This window comes from Cervus canadensis, chromosome 19 (assembly GCF_019320065.1).
Source record: "Cervus canadensis isolate Bull #8, Minnesota chromosome 19, ASM1932006v1, whole genome shotgun sequence".
NCBI classification, from domain to species: domain Eukaryota; kingdom Metazoa; phylum Chordata; class Mammalia; order Artiodactyla; family Cervidae; genus Cervus; species Cervus canadensis.
Window position 1 is genome coordinate 6703077 of NC_057404.1, and position 19368 is coordinate 6722444.

Consider the following 19368-nt stretch of genomic DNA (forward strand, 5'->3'; position numbering starts at 1 on the left):
ACCTCTATACCTTGTATTTTTTGTAACTTCAAATATACCAGGAAGAGTCCACCCAGGTCCTGCCTACTGGGCATTACCAGCTCTGAGGACCACCCTGCATGCCCTGGGAGAGTCCCCAGTTCTGGGTGACCATGTAACCTCGGGCAAGCTACCTGTCTGAATCTCAGTTTTCTTATCTAAATCAGCTAGTAAATATCTAAGGTATTTAAATGTTTTAAGATGGCATGGTTCAGAAGAATTTGACCTCTGGGGATCCCGTAGGGTAATCACAACACAGCCACAAAGTTCTGAGAACATTTTACAGCTTTTAAAGCCATTTAATCATGAGAGAAAAAAAGAAAAATTAAAAAAAGAACCACAGATCATCAAAGTGTTCATTGTTTAAGTGCTGTTTATGAAGCAAAAAAGATTTATCTGGAGCCAGTTTAGGTGAGTGGTGAACAGTTTAGAGGTCTGAAATCATACTAAAAATGTACTTTAGGATGCCAATCTAATGTAGCACATGGATTCATTCACTTTTTTTTTTTTTTTCATTTATTTTTATTAGTCGGAGGCTAATTACAGTATTGTAGTGGTTTTTGTCATACATTGACATGAATCAGCCATGGATTTACATGTATTCCCCATCCCGATCCCCCTTCCCACTTCCCTCTCTACCCGATCCCTCTGGGTCTTCCCAGTGCACCAGGCCCGAGCACTTGTCTCATGCATCCAACCTGGGCTGGTGATCTGTTTCACCCTAGATAATATACGTGTTTCGATTCATTCACTTTGATTTTAAACTGCCAGTTTATCACTGGATTTGACCCTCTTTGGGATATTTCATTTGGAACTTCACACCCACCAACATGACTCTCAACCCTTGGAGTGAATTCCTCATTGATGTCTCTTCTAAGAATAATATTACTTCTGAGCATCCTTGAGTATTGAACCAACACTACTTAGTATGGAAAAAATATATTATCAGTGAAACAAGTTTTTCTTTCTAGGGAGGAGTCACAGATAGAAAGGAAGCATCTTGCGGACAAATTATGTTACCATTGCAAGGAGCAGTGCTCTGTGCACATAAATTCTTCCCTGGGCTTTGGCAGGCTGTTGACAAAGTGTTGAGTGCTCACTTGCTCAAAGCATTGGGTAGGGGCTGTGTTAATTCACAATATTACCATCAGTGTGGGCTACCTAACATTTGCTGGTCTTCTGAATATCATGTCATCTGAGCTCTCAATGAGATAGGATCTAAGTTTCTGGGACTTCGTTTGGTAGCATTTGGGGCAAAGGAATGAGGAGAAAAGAGCCTTGGTTAGATCATAGAAGCTGTTATACTATTATTTCTCAAAGAAGTGAAAGCTGCTCAGTTGTGTCCGACTCTTTGCGACCCCATGGACTATACAGTCCATGGAACTCTCCAGGCCAGAACACTGGAGGGGGTAGCCTTTCCCTTCTCCAGGGGATCTTCCCAACCCAGGGATCAAACTCAGGTCTCCCACATTACAGGCGGATTCTTTACCAGCTGAGCCACAAGGGAAGTCCAAGAATACTGGAGTGGGTAGCCCATCCCTTCTCCAGCAGATCTTCCCAATCCAGGAATTGAACTGGCGTCTCCTGAATTGTGGGCGGATTTCTTAACCACTGAGCTATCAGGAAAGCCCATATTTCTCAAAGCAGTTTTTAAATACTCTGACTCCTCAGTCTTTTTTTTTTTTTTTAATGTGGACTATTTTAAAAAGTCTTTATTGAATATTGCTTCTGTCTTTTGTTTTGGTTTTTTGGCCAAGAGACATGTGGGATCTTAGCTCTCCAACCAGGAATGGAGCCTGAACCCCCAGGATTGGAAGGCGAAGCCTTAACCATTGGACTACAAGGAAGTCCATCCCCAGTGTATCCCATTGCATTAAATATACTGCCTCTGAGCCCACACCCACAATAGGTTAAATGAATCACCAAAGGACTGTAATTGAAAAGTTCCTTCATGAATAGAATGACTGGGACACTGTTTAAGCTGAGAGATTTCCAGACCTTTGCTTGGGTGTTGCTGATGCAGAAAGTCCAAGGCAAAGTCAGGAGTCTGATTTTTAACAAGCTCTCCAGGTAATTGGATCAGTTTGAGAAACTGCTCCAGGGCAGTGGTCCTCCACCTTTCAGAGGACGGTTGCTCTGAGGGGCGCCATGGGGATGAGGACGTTCCTGCTCCAAGGCAGGGCAGAAGGTCTAGAGGGACACCTAGCATGGTGATGGCTTGCAGCATGCCCCCCGTAAATATTCGTTGACTATTGGAGACAAGGTTACTTTGAGGAAATGAGCACATTCTGTCTCAATCTTGAGTGGATAGGGAGAAGCAGATTATTTTGGAAGACTACTGGGTGAGCACAGAACTGGAGCTGAGGAGAAGAGGGACCTAAAATCTCACTGCACCCTCTTTCTCGGCCCGGTGCAACCCCAGCCTGTTTCTCAGTAGGGTGAGCTTGTTGTCTTGGCAGCTGAAAACCTTCTGAAGTCCAGTGACTTTGGAAATTCCAGTGGGTACCATCAATTTTTTTCTGTCCAGCTTTTCCTGGGCTTCCCAGTGGGGCCCACCTCTTCTTATTGCTAGTTATTAATACATTTTTTTTCTTTATTCATTTTTATCTTATAGTCTTGGAGCCCAGTAGACCAATAGTCTGTTGTTTTTGCATATCTTTAACTCTAGTGGATCTGGAAGATTCTCTCTTAAGGGGCTTGTTCCCTGATTTGTAATCTGACTGTACAGATTGTAAAACATGGTTATTTGGGAGATGTTAAAATGTAAAACTTGGTGTATTGTTTCCAGTTACTGAGCAGACCATGCACTGTGGACCTCTGATGACTGTTACTGACAGAGATTTCTGATCTCCTAGCAGAAGAATCTGTTATTTTAGGATAAGAAATAATATTAATACCAGAAAGACCAAAGTTTAAGCCTCACCCTACTTCTTTTTTTTTTTCCCCAGTCTACTTCATAGAAGGCTTTTCTTTTTTTTAAACGAGGCACTCTCCAAGCCTCAGTTTCCGTCACTGAAAATAGGCTTACCAGTTCCCACCTGGCTTGGTTGTTGGAGAATTAAAACCAGACACGTGGTCTGTTTTAATGCAGTTTCTGGCACATAGCCAGTGTTAAAAACATGCTGCCCCCCCACCAAAAAAAAAAGAATGAAAGAAAAGAGAACAGCATCAACTTAAAAATATCAATAATTATTTTGGCTGCGCTGAGCCTTAGTTGTGGCACTCAGGATCTTCGATCTTTGTTGCAGCACGTGGAATCTTGAGCTGTGGTGTGTGAACCCTTAGATGCGGCATGTTGGATCTAATTCCCTGACCAGGGATCAAACCCAGGCACGCTGCACCGGGAGCTTGGAGTCTCAGCCACAGGACTACCAGGGAAGTCCCAACAGCATCAGCTTTTGACTTGCTATGGTGGTCAGCTGTCAAAAAGGACATAGATCAACACAATGTAGAGAATATGTTGAAAATTGAAATGCAGGAGGATGCAAGGAAGGGGCAGGCAGGGCCACTTTCTGGCTGCTCAGCCTGTAAGTGACACATGGGCCGCACTGGGAGGAACAGGGTGAACCAGGTCATCTGTCATTCCCCCCCCGCAGGGAACTGGTTATATGGTGAGGTCTGATTAGATTTTTTAAAATGGAACCTGGCAAGAATGCTTTGAGTTCTGTGGGTCCTCTGAGGGTGGGAAGAAAATGCTGGGCCATGCAGAATCTCAGTTGTAAAGCACCTGCGCCTCGGGAAAGTAGAGATAAGCATAACTCAGAAATGTATGCCCTTCTATTTTAAAGGCTGCCTTTAGTGAGTACTTTAAAGCATTTGGGGGATTTTCTGCAATTTTCACGAAGTGGCTTCAGATTCTGCAGGTGATGTTGGTGAAAACCATTAACTGTCAGTGACCCTAGCCATGTTAGGAAGCGCCCCCAAATTGTGAAAATTCTGAGTGGTTTGGCTGTGTTTTGACAACCGCATTTTAGCTGATGAGTTTGGTTTTTTCCTGTTTTGCTTCTGTGAGGGTCAGAGCAGAAAATGAGAACAGGGTAATGCTCGCATGCGAGTGCTTGGCTAGAGATGAGTGATTCACAGGCCTGTTTGTTAATCCATCTAACATCTATCATAAGTAATTAGACTAAAAAAATAGCCATTTAAAACTGCTTGAAATATAGATTTGAAGGCACACGGAGTTATCTATTTCATTTGTGGTTTGTTGTGCTTGAGAGTCAGGGCTAGGACATATTTTGTGCTGCCAGCAGAAATGAGGAATTGAGAAATAAGGAACAAGTGTTCTTTCTACCCTTTAAAAAAGGGCCTGACTTAGCAAAATAACAAAAAATCCTGCTTCTGCACCACTGAGAGTTTTCCTGAGCTGGGTGGAACCTGAAGGATGGTGGAAGGGATATTTCATGAAACTAAAAAGAATTCTGCTGAATTAAGATGTTCTCTGCCCTTGTGTGAGTCCCTCACGTAAGCAAACTTAGAACCATATTTTGTATTTAAACAACACTCAAGTCTTCCTGGGCTCTCTTGATTTATTTAAAAACATTTTTTAAGACACTCTTCTGACCTTGGGGGCTTCAATATTCAGTAGTTTTACCTGCAACAATACCTGTTTTGAGCACTCAATAAAGCAACCATTTGGAAAGAGTGCCAGTGAGGGAGCTTTGAGGACTTCAAGACAGGATAGCTTACACTTGATGTGCTTCTAAATCTAGTTGCGAAGATAAGATCTAAACAGGCTAAAAGTTAAATAAGAGTAATAAAGTGAAGAGACAGCCTCCAACTGTAGAGATAACACGTCACTGGGCGATGAATTGCCAAATAGAACTGCACAGGCAATACGGCTTTCGCAACTGAGAGGTGGGAGCAGACCCTTGTGTGTGTCTGCCGGTGAAGTGCTGGCCACCTCCTGCACGTCTGTTGTGATATTCAGGGCTCCCTCATTCATTCAGCAAATGTGTATTTGTGTCAGGCGCTGTCCTGCAGACGGGGCGTACAGACGTGAGTGAACCGGAAAGGGCCCTGCCCTCACGGAGATTACAGTTTGGGGTGGACAGCCAGGCAGTGGGCAGACAGTCGTTCATCACACATCATGATGAGTGCTACCAGGGAAGCTCACACCCAGATGAGAAACAGGAGAGACAGTCTAGGGCTGCTGAAGGGGAAGACTACCCTGAAGAAGGAACGTCTGAACTGAGAGCTGAAGAAAAGCGTTTACCTCAAGTACTTCGTGAAGTAAGAACACTGCTGGACCCAACTAAGTAGCATCTTTTATTTCCACAAAGAATTAGTTTAGAGGATAGCGCTCTCCTTAGTCGCTCAGTAGTGTCCAACTCTTCGCGACCCCATGGGCAGTAACCCACCAGGCTTCTCTGCCCATGGAATTTTCCAGGCAAGAATTCTGGAGTAGGGTGCCATTTCCTCCTCCAGGGGCCAAACCCACATCTCTTGGGTCTCCCGCATTGGTGGGCAGATCCTGTACCACTAGCGAAAAGGCAGAACGCAATTTATAATTGTTGAAGTTTTTGCAATGAGCGTATGCTTCCATGCATGTACACACACACTCACACCCTTTCTTCTTACACGTTGTCCTGCTCACACCCCACCGACAGCTCTCCTACCCAGCTTGGTAGAGTAATTTCGCAAACGAATGTGGAAAAGATCATTCCAGATTCCTAGCAGATCTGTCTCACTGTTTCCCAGAAGCTCTTGTGGATGCCTTCAGGGAGGTGAAATTTTGATTGCCGAAAGCTTTGTGTACCGTCTTCCCAGGCGGCGCTAGTGGTAAAGAACCCGCCTGCCAGTACAGGAGACAACAGGTTCGATCTCCGGATTGGGAAGATCCCCTGGAGGAGGGCGTGACAATCCACTCCTGTGTTCTTGCCTGGAGAATCCCATGGACAGAAGAGCCTGGCGGGCTATATAGTCCATGGGGTTGTAAAGAGTTGGACATGACTGAAGCGACTTAGCATGCACCCTCTTCCCAGTTGTGGCCATGACTTCCCAGGAGGTCCTCTGTGCTTGAGTTACTGTCCCTAAGCCCTCATCTAGTTGGCATCTCGCTGGTCCCAATCAGTCTTCATGCTTGACGACGTAAGTCTTCCCCCGCTGTTCCCCTTTCCAAATCCTATTTCCTGGAGCCCCCAGAAAAATACTGGAGGCAGTAATTGCTTTTCAGATCATACTGACATCATCAATTAGAGAGGCAGGATAACGTGGCGGCCGCGAGCACAGCCCGCAGAGTTAGACTGTCCGGATTGGAATCTCAGCCTCCCCGCGTGACCGTGGGCAGGTTTCTCCTCCATGTTAGTGTCAATCTGAGACACCGTCACCTGAAACCAACTGGATCAGATGCATTTGGGAACCCAGATTATTTCAGATTTTGGATATTGATAGTTTCTTGCACATAGTCTGTTGCACATTGCTTAACATCACTAGCTGAGCTGGGTCTGGGGCAACATCCCATAATCAAACACATCACTGTTTCTTCAGCAGAGCATGTGGATGCTCGTATACTAGAAGAAAGGAAACCTGCAGAGTCTCGTTAGAGACCAGAGAGTCTCGATTCGACTGCTAAATGACCTAAAAAATACTTGGTTTTTCAGAGTTTAGCGTCTCCCTTCCAGGTGAGATGGATGTCTTACAAGGATCAATGAGAGGGTATGTCAGTGCTGCAGACAGAAGACACCATGGAAGTGTGAGCTGTTCGTTCAAAGCGTTTCTTATTACAGAGCCACTTCGGGCTTCCCAGGGGGCTCCGTGGTAATCCGCCAGTCTGCCAAAACAGGAGACTCAGGACGTGTGGGTTCAGCCCCTGGGTCAGAACGATCCCCTGCAGCAGGAAATGACAACCACTCCAGTGTTCTTGCCTGGAGAATCCCCATGGACAGAAGAGCCTGGTGGGCTGGAGTCCAGGGGCGTCGCAAAGAGTCAGACATGACTGAGCGCCCACATACACAGACTTGAGAGTGAGCTGAATCTGCAGTGTTATTTCCTTGTCTTCTTCCTCGCAACAAATAGGTTTTGATGATGTGCCAGGCACAGTGCTAGGAGCTGCGGAAAACACGTATGGACCATACAGGGCTCCTGCCTTGCATTAAAGCCACAGCACCCATGGTCGGAGACGCTGCTAGCTTTTTGATCCTCCCCCCTGCCCACCAACCTCCTTTTTTTTAATTTGCCTATTCCACTTTTTCTAGGTATTTTCCATGCTAGATAATTTTAATTCTGTTAGAATCAAATCAGCCCCCAGATAGACAATTGTGGTGTCTGGTATGTTGTCATACATACATACAGAGGACAGGAAATGATGACATAAGACACAAATGACTGGAACGGCTCTCAGATGGGAAGTTGTAGGTGGGACAGTGATGAGAGGAAGGAAGAAGGTTCAGTTGAATGAGCACTTAAGAGTAGAAGTGGGGACACGTGTTCCTTGGGCACACTTCTCGGTGGCAGGCATCGTGTTGGCTGCTGGGGCTATAGGAATGAATAAGGTGAGCACTCTGCGCCCTTGATGTGATGTGGTGTTTGCTGATACTCACTCTTCCTGTGTGAGCCTAGAGAAACCAGTCAACCTCTCTGAGCCTGTGTCCTTATCTTCAAAACTGGAGTCAGTTGTAACTAAAAGCTTCATTTCACCTTCAAAAGTCTGTGGTCCTAAAGAATTACTTAACAGCTTGCTGGTCAACCCTGTCCCTCACTCTAGGGTTCAAATAAAAGATAGTGGGGGCTTTTAAATATATATATATATATAGTGTGTATTTATTTATTTTACTTTCTTAGTTGCAGCGCTCAGGGTCTTTGATCTTTGTTGTGGCATGTGGGATATTTTCCTTGCAGCAAGTGGGATCTAGTTCCCTGACCAGGGATCGAACCCTGGGTCCCTGCATTGAGAGTGTAGAGTCTTAACCACAACACCACCAGGGAAATCCAGAATATTTGCTTTTGTTGCAATAAGAGAGACTCGAGATAGGTCTGAGGAAGAACTTGTTGGTGTGTTGAAATATAGCACATTAGGCTTTGTTATCTCGGACTGACAAGTGTCAGGCTCTGTTTCAGGAGAGAAAGCCCCTTCTCTCAGGGAGCTCACATTTCTTTGGGGCAGAGAGATAACAAAAAGTGATAAAAATGAATACACAATGTAATTCCAGATAATAAAAAGTGCATCAAAGAAAAATAAAGAACTTCCTAGAGAGATGGAAATTCCTGTATCTTGGAAAGAAGAGAGAGAGTACAGGGCTGGTGATTGGAGGGCTATCTTCACAGAGTGATCTGGGAAGACTGCTTGGAGGAGGTGATCCCAGTTGCAGGGAGAGCCAGACAGGGAAGGCTGGGAACTGAGAAAGCCAGCACATTGGAGTGAGGAAGTGGTAGAGAGGCAGGGAAGGAAATAGAGGATCAAGAAGGCTCAAGAAAGCCTACTGTACTAGAATATGGATTTAGCAGTCATTCTTTAGGAATGACTGTAACCCTGGTGTAGGTTAACTTAGTCCAGCCTGATATTACTGGATCTGGACTAGGTGCATTTTTAACATCTCGACAGTTGAAATACAGCATCTATTTCCATCTATATCTTTGTCTTTTCTTTATGTATTTCTTTGACAAAAGGTCTTGTATTAAGATGTGTTGCTTTCTAAAGAGAAAATATTATCTTTTGAGTTAAGGCTTATGCCGTCTTTTCTTTTTTTAGTGTAACTTTTGAAAAGCTATGCTACTTGCTCCTCCCTCTCTTCCTTATTTTTTTAAACAAACATTTAATGTTTCATAAGACACTTAGATTCCCTGCCTGCCTGCCTGCTAAGTTGCTTCAGTCTTGTCCAACTCTTTGTGACCCTATTGACTAGCCCTCCAGGCTCCTCTGTCCTGGGATTCTCCAGGCAAGAATATTGGAATGGGTTGCCATGCCCTCCTTCATGGGAATCTTCCCAACCCAGGGATCGTACCAGCATCTCTTCTGTCTCTTGCATTGGCAGGCAGGTTCTTTACCACTAGCGCCACCTGGGATGCCCACCAGTGTTAATAAAGACCAGTGTTTGGGTGGTATTTGCTGCCTTGTTATTTTCTTTCTTCCTGCAAACATTATCTTGGGAATATTGAAAAGTATTCACAGATGGTGGAAATGAAACTTTCGGTTCTGTTTTCCTTGCACTCACCTTGAGACAGATGTTTGCTTCTGATATGCTGATAACCATATTATGAAAATGAGATTTAAATTCAGTTAAAATGTCTCTTGAATTTGTTAGCCTCAAAAATATGTAGTTTGTGGCAACCCTATTTTCTTAGTTATTTAAAGGTCACCTGTGACACAAGCCCAGGATGGGCTTGTACCTCTTGCATGCAAGCAGCCAGCATACCCACTGCCAGTCATCGAGGAGCATTTACAGCCAGGCTGGGCTTGCTACCTAGATAACTTAGTAACTGCCCACTTCTGTGCTTGGGAAATATTTATCAGAGCCACAAGAGGGCAGCTTGTCCAGTGAATCTAGGGGTAAAAAGCTCTGTTCTTTAGACAGAGGATGAAGTGCTGAATTTCTCAAAATGTTTCTTGCATAAGGAAGAGTTTTTACTTAGCCAGCTTCTTCCATTCTAAGGGACAGTGTTTTTGGAAATTAAATGTTTTAAGGCAAGTTCTTTCACTCATATCTATTTTCCCTTTTCTTTGAAATATGGGTATCCATTTCCCCTTGAGTCCCCAGTTCCCCCATCTTTCAGCCCTTTTATCCTTGTTCAGTCTTTATTGAACTATAATTTGCATATAATAACATTCACACAGGTTTTAGTGCCATGTGGAATGCATGCAGGTGTGGAACCACTGCCCCAATCAAAATATAGGAACTTTTAGCTCTCTGGAAGGTTCTCTAGTGCCTCTTTGCAGTGGGTCTCCCTTTGCAGGTCGCACATCCCCTTGGATCATTAATCTTACATATATGTGTGTGTGTGTATATATATATTTATACCGGAGACAAAGCATTTTATAAACTGAAGGTCATGCTCGTGCACTTCAGGGTCGTTTCTGAAAGGCTGTGTGAGGGCTCTGGAGGGATTAAGGAAATTGGAGGCAACTCCTTTTCAAGGCAATTATATAAGTTTTTACTCTTTGTGGTTGTAGGTGGTGGTTTTAATCTGCCTCGTATTCACTGAGTGGGAGGATTATCCTTAACTGCACAGTCAATAATTATCCGTTTGTCCTTTAAAGTTTATTTCTGCTCTCATAATAGTTGATTTAATAATAATGCATTTCTGGCACTTTACTTACTTGTATTAATGAGCTCAAGGAATCTGAAGGCGGTCCCATTATTACCCATGTTCAGATCAGGATACTGAGGTACAGTCACGTGTGACCTTGACAGATAAAAAGGACAAGAGTTAGTTTCTTGGTGTGAAAGGTAAGATAAATGAAATTAAAAGCTTCCTAGGAAATGTGTGTTATCAATCAAAGTAGTACCCTTAGAAACTTAGTGCTTCTCTTGATGCACGTGATGTTCTTGGACAGTGTCACCCGTGGCCATGGTTGAACACCATGACAGTTTCCGTTCTGCATCCCTGACCTTGACCGCCTAGCATCCTGTGTCTGTTTCCCTGGTTCCTGCCTTCATCTTCTCCTTTTGGGTCACCCTGCCTTTAGTCCCCTGCATTGTGGTCAGGGTGATCTTTCCAGAAAGCAGTCCTGGTCATGCCACCTTCCTGATTAAAATTCTCTAGTGGTTCACTGTGCAATAAAATGTGAGCTCCTTGCCTTGTTCAGCCGTGAATCCTGCTGCTCCCTCCACTGCCCGCCCTCAGTCCAGCTAGTCTTCATTCTCCAAAGAGCCTGTACTTTCTCACGTCCCGCACACAGGAACTGACTGTTTCTTCTCTCTGGAAAATGCGCTCGCTTCATCTGTCATCCTGTCTGACAGTTCAGTTCAGTTCAGTTGCTCAGTCATGTCCGACTCTTTGCAACCCCATGAACTGCAGCACGCCAGGCCTCCCTGTCCATCACCAACTCCCAGAGTTTACTCAAACTCATCTCCATTGAGTCGGTGATGCCATCCAAGTTTCAGCTTCAACATCAGTCCTTCCAATGAATGTTCAGGACTGATTTCCTTCAGAATGGACTGGTTGGATCTCCTTGCAGTCCAAGGGACTCTCAAGAGTCTTCTCCAACACCACAGTTCAAAAGCATCAACTCTTCAGTGCTCAGCTTTCTTTATAGTCCAACTCTCACATCCATACATGACTACTGGAAAAACCATAGCCTGTGGAAAATTCTAAAAGAGATGGGAATACCAGACTACCTGACCTGTCTCTTGAGAAATCTGTATACAGGTCAGGAAGCAACAGTTAGAACTGGACATGGAACAACAGACTGGTTCCCAATAGGAAAAGGAGTATGTCAAGGCTGTATATTGTCACCCTGCTTATTTAACTTATATGCAGAGTACATCATGAGAAACGCTGGGCTGGATGAAGCACAAGCTGGAATCAAGATTGCCAGGAGAAATATCAATAACCTCAGATATGCAGATGATACCACCCTTATGGCAGAAAATGAAGAAGAACTAAAGAGTCGAGTGAAAAAGTTGGCTTAAAGCTCCACATTCAAAATACTAAGATCATGGCATCCAGTCCTATCACTTCATGGCAAATAGATGGGGAAACAGTGGAAACAGTGGCTGACTTTATTTTTTTGGGCTCCAAAATCACTGCAGATGGTGATTGCAGCCATGAAATTAAAAGACGCTTACTCCTTGGAAGGGAAGTTATGACCAACCTAGATAGCATATTAAAAGGAAAGACGGCTCAGGCTCCCGGCTGTCCTATATGGAGCGCGCCCTGCGCTGCGCGAGGTTCCAGCCCTCGGGTGTTACACGAAAGCGCGGAAGGAAAAGCTGCGCCTGCTCTCTGTGCCTTCCGCGTCAGAGCGGTCCAGGCAGCCAGGGGCTTGATGGGCGCGCTATCCCCAGGTGTGGCGCACCCACTCCCTTCCGCGGACCCAGTCTCAGTTTCCGCTGGCGCCAGTCGGGTGCGCGCGCCTTCCGCCCTCTGCGTCCCCAGCCCCAGTCCCCGCCCGCGCCCGCGCAGGTCGGGTGCTTGCGCCCTGTGTCTCGCCGCGACCTTCCCCTCCCCCCTGCCTCCTGCCTCGGGCGGGGCTGGGCGGGTCCGAAAAAATAAAAAATAAATAAATAAATAAATAAATAAAAGGAAAGACATTACTTTGCCAACAAAGGTCCATCTAGTCAAGGCTATGGTTTTTCCAGTGGTCATGTATGGATGTGAGAGTTGGACTATAAAGAAGGCTGAGTGCTGAAGAATTGATGCTTTTGAACTGTGGTGTTGGGGAAGACTCTTGAGAGTCCGTTGGACTGCAAGGAGATCCAACCAGTCCATCCTAAAGGAGATCAGTCCTGAGTGTTCATTGGAAGGACTGATGCTGAAGCTGAAACTCCAATACTTTGGCAACCTGATGCAAAGAGCTGACTCATTTGAAAAGACCTTGATGCTGGGAAAGATTAAGGGCAGGAGGAGAAGGGGACGATAGAAGATGAGATGGTTAGATGACATCACCGACTCAATGGAGATGAGTGTGAGTAGACTTTGGGAGTTGGTGATGGACAGGGAGGCCTGGAGTGCTGTGGTCCATAGGGTCGCTAAGAGTCGGACACAACTGAGTGACTGAACTGAACTGATTAGACGGACTTCTCAAGAGGCAGGCCAGGTGGTCTGGTATTCCCATCTCTTGAAGAATTTTCCACAGTTTATTGTGATCTACACAGTCAAAGGCTTTGGCATAGTCAATAAAGCAGAAATAGATGTTTTTCTGGAACTCTCTTGCTTTTTCGATGATCCAGCGGATGTTGGCAATTTGATCTCTGGTTCCTCTGCCTTTTCTAAATCCAGTTTGCTAATCTGAGGCGCCTTGGAAGGCAGCACCTTTGTCTTTTCAATTTGGCATTTCTTGCCTAGCTCAGTACCTGGGCTCCCTGTCCCAGACCACCGCATACCATGCAGACAAAGAAGACACCTTATATTAGTCAACACTGATAAGCCCAGTGTCTTGGTATCAGATCTATCCTGTAGTACGTGTTCAATTAATATTTGTTGCAAGATGAATAGTGGGTGCTTTTAAGTATCTGATTGCATGATGTAACCCAGGGGTTGCCACTGAAAGGCCCGTGATATAATCAATCCGTGGACATACTTTGTGTGGCCACCCAGTATTTTTAAAAGTTTTTTTTTTTTTTATTTTTATTTTTTCATTTATTTTTATTAGTTGGAAGCTAATTACTTTACAATATTGTAGTGGTTTTTGTCATACATTGACATGAATTAGCCATGGAGTTACATGTATTCCCCATCCCAATCCCCCCTCCCACCTCCCTCTCTACCCGATCCCTCTGGGTCTTCCCAGTGCACCAGGTCTGAGCACTTGTCTCATGTAAAAGTTTTAAAATTTGACACCTCTCCTGTTATTTTGCTCTTGGTCAGCTTCCTCATTTATTATCTGCCTGGTCCTGGAACATATAGTTGGGGGTACAGAGAGATGGGTAGTGGCTTAGATCACTAGGGCTACAATAAAAAAATACCATAGACTGGGCTTTAACAAGAGGGATTTATTTTCTCACAGTCCTGGAAGCTGGAAGTCCAGGATCAAGTTGTTGGCATGTTTGATTTCTGTTGCGGCTTCTGTCCTTGGCTTGCAGATGACCACCTTCTCGTTGTGTCCTCACATGGTCTCCCCTTGGTCTGAATGTGAACGTGTCCTAATCTCTTGTAAGGACACCAGTCAGACTGGGTTGTGTGTGTGTTAGTGGCTCAGGCGTGTCCGACTCTGTGTGACCCCATGGACTGTAGTCCGCCAGGCCCCTCTGTCCATGGGATTCTCCAGGCAAAAATACTGGAGTGGGTTGCCATGCCCTCCTCTAGGGGATCTTTCTGACCCAGGGATCAAACCCTATGTCTCTTGTGTCTTGGGCATTGGCATGCAGGTTCTTTACCACGAGCACCACCTGAATAGAATCTAAGAATGATTCTAGGCACTATACTATAACTATAATACTATGACAGGGTTCAGTCTCCTTTTTGCGACACCATAAACTGTAGCCTGCTGGGCTCCTCTGTCTATGGGATTTCTCAGGCAAGAATACTGGAGTGGGTTGCCACTTTCTACACCAGGGTGTCTTCCTGACTCAGGGATTGAACCCACATCTCCTTTGTCTCTTGCACTGTCCGCAGATTCTTTAGCCGCTGAGCCATTGAGCAACTTTAGGGCCCACCCATATGACCTCTTTTCACCTTAATTACCTTCTCAAAAGGCATCTCTAGATACTGTCACATTCTGAGGTGCTGAGGCGGGGATGATGTCAGCACTTCAACATGTGAATTTGGGAAGGACACTGTTCATCTTAAAATAGGCACGAACGTGAACGTTCAGGTGCTGTGGTCTCCGCCTTGTGGCTGATGAGTGTTGCAGAACTCCGGAGCCTTCCGAGAGAGCAGTTTGCTCACTGAGGCAGACTCTGGATAGACAGAGCATGCACCTGCCCTAACACCTAATCTCTGCTCTGATCACTGTCATCTGGGGATCATATTCATGTTTCTTAAACAACTGACATTTAGGTAAAATGCCAGGTAGAACTTAGGTGCTTTTCAGTTTGGTAATACACACCTTTTCATTCTGTTCACTCCAAAAGCCGACGTGCAGACTGCAAACTGTCTTTGCCAAGGGTTGGGTGGACAGTTGGGAAAAGCTCTGTAATGACATGGGACCGCCTCCGTTTGCTGTGAGCAAACAGCCGGATCCTTTATTACCCTTGAAACCTGCACTCGTGACACAAGTTGGGCTCAGAAGCAAGTCAGATGCCAGCTTTCTGGGTCAAAGTTCCTTCAAGCACTGTATGTTAATCAAAAGCTCAACCTTGGTTAATGAGGCCGTTGAGTTGGGAAGAACTTTGGAACAAATGATTACCTATTTCAACTAGAGGAGTTAGCAGAACTCAGTATTTTGTTTCCCAGAGGTAGGTTGCAGACTTAAGGTCTTTCTTGGAAAGGGAGCGAGAGTCCTGTGCGATTTTATTAATTCTTGGTGGACTAGTCGCGTGATGAAGTCCGGTGTACAGAGCCTAGTTAATCAAATGCGTTTACATAAAGATGAAGCTGAATACTTAAGGAACATTGTTCATATATGGGCAGAAAAGCCAGCTGCAAAGGGCTTCCGTTAAAGAAATATTTTGAAACGCTAACAGCTCACAGACTTCAAACTATCATGAGTGTTTGGTGATTTACCCTAAAAGATCACACTTAATGTGCCCCCGCAGAAAGAAATTTAAAGGAATATAATAATCATAGCTGCCCTCCATTGAATGGTTTCTCTCACGGGGCCCTAAGGGCTTCATAGCCCTTCATAGCCCTGTTGTCTTGTTTGTTGTCAGCGTCCCTAACAGGTGGATAGCAGGCTTATATTGGATGAGAAAAAGAAGGATCAGAGAGGTTGAGTAAAAGGTCCAAAGTCTCCAAGCTAGCAAGCAGTAGAGCAGAGTTTGAACACCTAGGAAATCCATGAGCTCCCCCTCCCAGTTGCACCACCTCTTTATATGTTTTCCTCTTCTCTCCTTGTCAGAGTTGAGATGTTTTTCACTTGAATATCCTCTGTGCAGGCATCTTTATCGCTCCCAGCCGTGTCCGCCTCTTTGCAGCCCCATGGACAGTACCCCGCCAGGCTCCTCTGTCCATGGGATTCTCCAGGCAAGAATACTGGAGTGGGTTGCCCTGCCCTCCGCCAGGGGATCTTCCCCACCCAGGGATCGAACCTGCATCCCTTGCGTCTCCTGTATTGGCAGGCAGGTTCCTTACCACTGCACCACCTGGGAAGCCCTGAACATACTTTAGTTAATAGCAGCCCGAATCGCCCTGTGGAATTGGCAGAAGGACATGACCTATTTTCTCCATGTTTGTAAGCCAGTGCGGATCTTGTGTACTGACTGGTTGTGTAGCTTTCCCCATAATCAGTGCACACACAAAAGGTGTGCCGTGATCCAAGCGCCACATTTCTTCTCTTTCCCACCTCCCCTCCGTCCACTTAGCCGTCATCAAGCGCACGGTCCTCGTTAGCCATCTCTGGGTTAACAGTGTTATCTTTTCCATTTCAGAGTTCGGGTAACAGAGGCATCAGGACACCTTGTGTCGGGTCCCCTGGCAGTGAGCAGCCACTCCTGGGCTCGCCGAGGAGGTTTGGTAAGTCATCTGACTCCGTCTTCCCTTCAAACAAGCATCACCGAGCGTTGGAGAAAAGTAGGTGAACGTTACCTAGCGACACCAAACGTTAACCCTCTCTCTCTGTCATTATTTATGTACTTTAAAGGTTATTCCGTTCATCTTTGGCTGCGCTGGGTCTTCGTTGCCGTGTGGGCTTTCTCTAGTTGTGGCGAGCCAGGGCTGCTGTCTAGTTGGGCTGCGTGGGTTTCTCACTGCAGTCGCTTCTCTTGCTGCGGATCACGGGCTCTAGGGCGAGCGGGCTCTAGAGCACCGGCTCAGTAGCTGTGCGTGGGCTTAGTTGCTCTGTGGCATGTGGGATCCTCCTGGATCAGGGATTGGACCCACATCTCCCGCACTGACAGGTGGATTCTTTACCACTGAGCCACCAGGGAAGCCCTTCTCTCTCATTTTTTAACCAACACTGATTGTTTTTTGCTTCTGGACATTTGCTTAATTTACTAGGCCAGAGTGTCCTATATGTGTATAAGTATCGTTGGCCCCAGAGGACTCCCACAGTAAAAAGAATGACCAAGGCTATATGTGAATGACTTTGCTTGAAGTCTTTTCATACTGAGTTTCTCCTGTAGTTCACTGCATTTCATAACTCTAAAAATACATTTCCTCTCATAATTTGACATGTCTAAAGTGGGGATCGATGGACATGAGTTTGAGTAAACTCCAGGAGTTGGTGATGGACAGGGAGGCCTGGCGTGCTGCGATTCATGGGGTCGCAGAGTCAGACACGACTGAGCGACTGAACTGAACTGAACTGAAAGTGGGGGTGCGTGTTGCGGAGATTCTGATTTGGTGAAATACAGCATTCTTCTAATAACCCCCAAATGACTAACATTAAGTGTTCTCTGTGTCCTATTTTTCACAAAGCGCAAACGCCTTTAGAAACTAGTATCTTTGTTACTCCATATGATGAGACGAGTAGCCCGTGGGCCTCCTTAGCAGTGGTGCTGGCTTTCAGAACAGCCCATGTGACCTCATGGAGCAGTCAATTAGATAGCAGATCCTAGAACCAGATCCTCTCTTATCCAACACCTGCTTCCTCTCCAGTGCTTGGCATCGTGGCGTTTACAAGTAAGGTGCTCTATTTTGGAATATTTCGCCCCAGAATGATTTGTCAGGATGGTTTATGTGTGCATGAGTGCTTGTGCTAAGTCACTTCAGTTGTGTCTGACTCTGCAACCCCATGGACTGTAGCCCGCCAGGCTCCTCTGCCCATAGGGATTCTCCAGGCAAGAATACTGAAGTGGGTTGCCATTTCCTTCTTCACATTTACGTGTGAATGAGTCCAAATTCACATTCATGTTAAATGCATGGGTGAATAGCATCTTTGTAGAGTATAATGCCACAGTATGGACAGGATTCTCCAAATCACATGGATCTGATTTATATAGGCTTTAATGTTTTCAGAACCTCTATATTGTAGGGAACCACATGTGATAGTACTTTAACCCTAAAGTCAGTGGGTGAATCAGCTAACCAAGGCTTTCCCTAGCACAGTGCCAGGCTCTGTGCTAGATGCTGGGTAATTTAAGACAGAAAAGATTGGTTTTCTGCCCCCAGGAACCTGGTCTAGTAGTCAAAAAGAAAGTGAAAGTGAAAGTCTCGTCTGATTCTCCAGGCCAGAATACTGGAGTGGGTAACCTTTCCCTTCTCCAGGGGATCTTTCCAACCTCAGGATCTAACCCAGGTCTCCCACATTGCAGGCAGATTCTTTACCATCTGAGCCACCAGGGCTAGTCAAGGCAGACATTAAATAATGAAAGAGTTGTGAGTGGGCTAAAGAAGAATTATAAGGAATTAAGAGAGGACCTACTTTGAATGTTAGTGAAAGAAGTGACCGTCAGGGAAGGTTTCTTGGAATTTCAGTGCTGTTTTAACTGAGACCCAAAGAAGAAGGAATGGTTTACTAGGCATGGGAGACTGGGGGCGGGCAGTAGCGACTTGTCAAATGAGGAGTATCTGGAGGGTTTCAAATGGGCCAGAGAGCATCAGGTTCAAGGAACAAGTATAAACCTAATGAGGAAAGAAGTAAAGGAAAGTGTCTTCAGAGGAACAGATGTCAAATTCTGGAAGAATCTTTTGACTTCGTCAAATGTCTGTAAGAATGTCTTTAAAGACCTTTAAGAGACTTTTTTGGTTTTGTGGTTCGACTTATATTTTTCCTTTCCGATTAGCATCATTTCCTAGAGCTGGATTCCAGGTTCTATTTTCCTACCAATCTTTTGAATTCTTCTCAGATTTGTGTTCTTAATTTCCCTCATCTACCCCTCACAGAGAGTGATCAGCTTCTAGTGAGGGATTGTTTTCTTGAACAAATGTGTCCACTTTTCTTTTTCTTTGTTTATTTAATGGCATCAGGGAGGGGTGATTACTGGTAATGGAATATATAATTCCTCCATCGAAAAGCCAGATTTAAGGAAAAAAAAAAAAGATGGGCTCCCACTGCAGCAGGGGGGCAGGTTTGATCCTGGGTTGGGATCCCACATTTCCACATGTTGTGTGACATGACCAAAAAAAAAAAAAAAAAAAATATATATATATATATATATATATATATATATGGTTTAACTAGAATGGACAGAGGTCAGCTACTGATCCTACTTCTATTTTGGACCATTATGAGATTCTCAGATATCAAATCTTCATGCTCTATGTTGACATTTTCTATCCAGAGTACTGCTGAGCGGCTGAGTAACTTAATTGACAGATTTAGAAATTCACACCTGTGCATTTAGACATGTGCACATACCACACACCACACGGAGCCCCAGTTCCATTGAATTGACAAGACTTGCTGGTTTCTTAGTCGTGAATGAATTTGATGTCATTTTTGAGAGATCTATTGAGTGTAGGGGCTGACCAGGGCTAGATATATCTTTTTAACAGAACTTCTAACTTTATTTTTCAAGATTTTTCTACCTCAGTTTGAGATAAGATTGATCAGTTTTCCCCATTCAGAAAGAAAGGGAGTCACTGGCCATGATTGATATATAGAAAATTGAACTTTTAGTATGAACTTTTGGTGACCTCTTTGGCCAGACCTCTTAAAAAGTTGACATCTAGGTCATTATCTGATTTTTCTCAAGTCACAGGAAGTCTGTGCAC

General features: G+C 45.0%; 1 protein-coding gene across 9 annotated transcripts in view; it reads left to right on the forward strand.

Annotated features, from left to right (window-relative positions):
* The window catches only part of RBM47 (RNA binding motif protein 47), a 174854-nt gene that overhangs the window by 54242 nt on the left and 101244 nt on the right, over nucleotides 1-19368 (forward strand). For 8 of the 9 annotated variants that reach the window (XM_043438772.1, XM_043438784.1, XM_043438782.1 and 5 more), the window contains one exon: nucleotides 16143-16227. The gene's annotated coding sequence lies outside the window, so the exon portion shown is untranslated. Of the gene's footprint in view, nucleotides 1-16142; nucleotides 16228-16261; nucleotides 16285-19368 lie in introns of those variants that run through there. The other variant, XM_043438776.1, reaches the window with a different exon arrangement.